At 37.9% G+C, this 3,717-nt stretch overlaps 1 pseudogene; it reads left to right on the top strand.

The window, feature by feature from the left end:
* Positions 1 to 256: 256 nt before the first annotated feature.
* On the top strand, positions 257 to 3,323 carry LOC144999959 (receptor-like protein EIX2; annotated as a pseudogene).
* The last annotated feature ends 394 nt before the right edge of the window (positions 3,324 to 3,717 follow it).

Genomic DNA, 3,717 nt, shown 5'->3' with positions numbered 1-3,717 from the left:
GGGAATACGAGATTTATTAAATAGTTGTTGTTAAATTGGTGGTCAGTTCAATGTTTGCGTTTACATTCTTATATGTTTGTATTTAATAAAGGTTATGGTAAACATCACTTTAAAGTCTTTGAATATATTATGAAATCGGATAAGATATATAGATAATATATGCAAATTGTCAAGACTTGCAAGTCTTTGAACGACTAATTTGAGACATTTATTTCAAATCTTCATCTTTGATTTTTTCTTATAGTTTGGTTCTAATTTCATGGGAATTAAATACTGTATCCCCGACACAATTAATTCAAGGCCACCCGTTTAGAATCACTTATGCTCACAGTCGAGACTATATATATAAACACTCACGGGTGCAGTTCATATAGGCAGGCATCATTACAAACCAAAAATCACCAAGATTTTCATTTTTAATTAAATTATGAATCCTTGTGCTTCTATAGTTTTCTCACTTTTCTTGGTACTCCTTGTGACTGCAACTACCAGCCAATTGGTAGCAGTGGGAGAAGGAGGAGATGATAGAAATGGTGTTAATATGAAAAAGTGTTTGGATAATGAGAGACTTGCGCTCCTTCTCTTCAAAGCTCCCCTTCATGACCCCTTTGATACTCTCTCTACATGGAGATCTGACCAACATGACTGCTGTAAATGGAGTGGAGTTGAGTGCAGCAACCAAACTGGTCATGTCACAAAGCTTGAACTCAACAACTTCTTTTCACAGGATGGTCTTCGAGGTGAGATTAGCCATTCCTTGCTTAACTTAACCTACTTGAATCATCTTGATCTTTCCTTCAATGCTTTCAATGGAACCATTCCTACTTTCATTGGTTCTTTGACTCGATTAAGGTACCTTTCCCTTTCCTACAATTCTTTTCATGGAGCTATTCCCAGGTCCATTGGTTACTTGACCCAGTTAAGGCACCTTTCCTTTTCCAGTAACTCTCTTTATGGAACTATTCCTTCACAGTTTGGAAACCTCACCAACTTGCAAGAGCTTCATCTTGTAAATGTTGGAAGGTGTAGAGTTGAAAAGGTAGAGTGGTTGTCTCATCTCTCTCATTTGGAGGATCTGAGAATGGATGGGATTTCCCTTGCGAAAGCAAATAATTGGGTAGGTGTAATTTCGAGTCTCCCAAAACTGTTGCGTTTAAGTTTAGGGAGATGTGAGCTGTCACAGGTTATGTATCCATATTCTTCTTTTCTCAACTCTTCTTCTTCTTCATCTATTCATACCCTTTATCTCAGTGACAACAATCTCACATCATCCATGTATCGTTGGTGCTCCCATTAACCAGCAATAAGCTTAATGGACTATATCTCTCTGACAATATGTAGATGGGATACCCAAATATCTTGGTAACCTCTGTAGTCTGGAAACTTTATCCTTCTACAACAACTCTGCTGCTGTCAAATTTCCTGATTTTCTCAACAACTTGTCTGGATGCACATCCCTTTCATTACAATGGTTGGATGCTTCTCATAGCCAATTTATAGGATCATTGTCCGATGAGATCCAAAAGTTTTCATCCCTCGAATACTTGGGCTTATCTGATAATCAGTTAAATGGAAGTATAAGTGAGAAACTGTGGGAACTACCCAGGCTCCGAACTCTTTACCTTTCTTCTAATAATCTTACAGTTCCTTCCCCAGATCACTTGTCAAACATCTCTTATTTTCAGTATCTTGATCTGAGCTCTTGCAAGGTAGGGCCTCGCTTCCCCAAATGGATTCAGACACTCAAAAATCTTACCCATCTTGATCTTTCCAATACTGGAATTTCAGACACAATTCCTCTGGAGTTTTGGGACAGCTGGCCTTCTCAATTAGAATATCTGAATCTCTCTTCCAACAACATTAGCAGGAAAGTACCAGATTTATCATCAAATTTTGCCAAATATTCAGAGATAGATTTGAGTTCCAACAACTTTTATGGTCCAATACCGAATGTTCCTTCCACCTTGTTCTTATTAAATCTTTCCAGAAACAAATTTTCTGGGGGAATCTCATTTGTATGCCAAATTGTTGATGGGTTCTTATCATTTCTTGATCTCTCTCATAACTCATTAATCGGACAACTCCCGGACTGTTTGTGGCGTTTCAAAGGACTACAAGTTCTTAATCTTGGACACAACAATCTCTTTGGACGTATTCCTCCCTCTGTTGGATCTTTGATACAACTCCAGGTGTTGTATTTATTCAAGAACAACTTCTCTGGAGAATTGCCTTTGTCCTTAAAAAATTGCACGGGTTTAATCTCATTGAATTTGGGGGCCAACAAGTTTTCTGGTAATGTGCCTGTCTGGATTGGGGAAAACTTATTGTGGCTGTATGTTCTTATCCTAAGATCAAATAACTTCTTTGGAACCATCCCTTTACAGTTATGTCAATTAGGTAATCTTCAAATTGTAGACCTGTCGATGAACAATCTTCATGGAACCATCCCCTCATGTTTGAGTAATCTTACGAGCATGGTTCACCAAGGAGGAGTCTTACAAGATGTATACTTTCAAACAAGTATAAACCGTATTGTATATGCATCAGGGATATATGTTGACCATGCAATGATTCAGTGGCAAGGAGGTGAACATGAATTCTTAAGTACTCTGAAATTGGTGAAGAGCATTGACCTGTCAAGCAACAACTTAACAGGACAAATCCCATATCAAATTACCAATCTTTCAGATTTGATTGCCCTGAATTTTTCAATGAATGCTCTATCTGGAGAGATTCCACAGCATATTGGTGAGATGAAAAAGCTTCTAACGGTGGATTTATCCAGAAACAATTTATCAGGGAGGATACCATCAAGCATGTCTCAGATGAGTTTATTGAATGACCTAGATTTGTCATTTAATAACTTGTCTGGAAGAATCCCAACCAGCACTCAACTCCAATCCTTTCAACCATCAAGATACAATGGAAATGCACGTCTATGTGGACCTCCTCTTACCAAAAGTTGTCCTCTAGATGAAGAATCAAAAGTACCACCTCTTATTGGTAAAGGTGAGGGTGATGGGGAAGACACAAATGATGAACTCTGGGGATGGTTTTATACTGGTGTGGGCATTGGTTTTGCTACTGGATTTTGGATAGCATGTGGCGCTTTACTTCTCAACCGTCGAGGGAGACGTGCATTTTTTCAATTTTATGACAGCTTCAAAGATTGGGTTTATGTGAAAGTGGTTGTGTTCGTTTCAAGTTTGCAAAAGGCTAGACACACGTAGTTTGTCATCTAGTTTTTATTTTTGATTTCTTATTTTCCAGTATGTAATGTAATGTAATTTGGTTGGAGTTTTTAAATCCCCCATATCAATATATTTGCCACCAACACCATGGGTGGCCATTTTCCCTGTTTTGTATGAAATAATATATTCTAAAAAAATCATACATTCGTAGCATAAAAAAACACAATGAAAATTAGAGGTACACTAAAAAAATTGGAAACCAAACCGGACCATTGTGGAAAAAAAATAGTTTGATACAAATCAATTTTGTTTGAAACGAACACCCTGTTTAGTAATGGTGTAATTGTAAATCCATTAGATATCATACTTTGGCACTTCCATTATATTTCGCAATGGAAAACGTCATTAGCATCGGTTTTCTGCATCAATGATTCCGAAATAAATGAGCAACCGAAAATTGCACCCCTCCCCCTCCCTCCTCCTCCTCCCCCCCCCCTCCCCCCCAACCCAAAAAAAAAAAGTTATA

Source organism: Lactuca saligna, chromosome 6 (assembly GCF_052625555.1).
Source record: "Lactuca saligna cultivar CGN05327 chromosome 6, ASM5262555v1, whole genome shotgun sequence".
NCBI classification, from domain to species: Eukaryota; Viridiplantae; Streptophyta; class Magnoliopsida; order Asterales; family Asteraceae; genus Lactuca; species Lactuca saligna.
The sequence above is the reverse complement of the archived record's forward strand: the minus strand, read 5'-3'. Positions and strand labels throughout refer to the sequence as shown.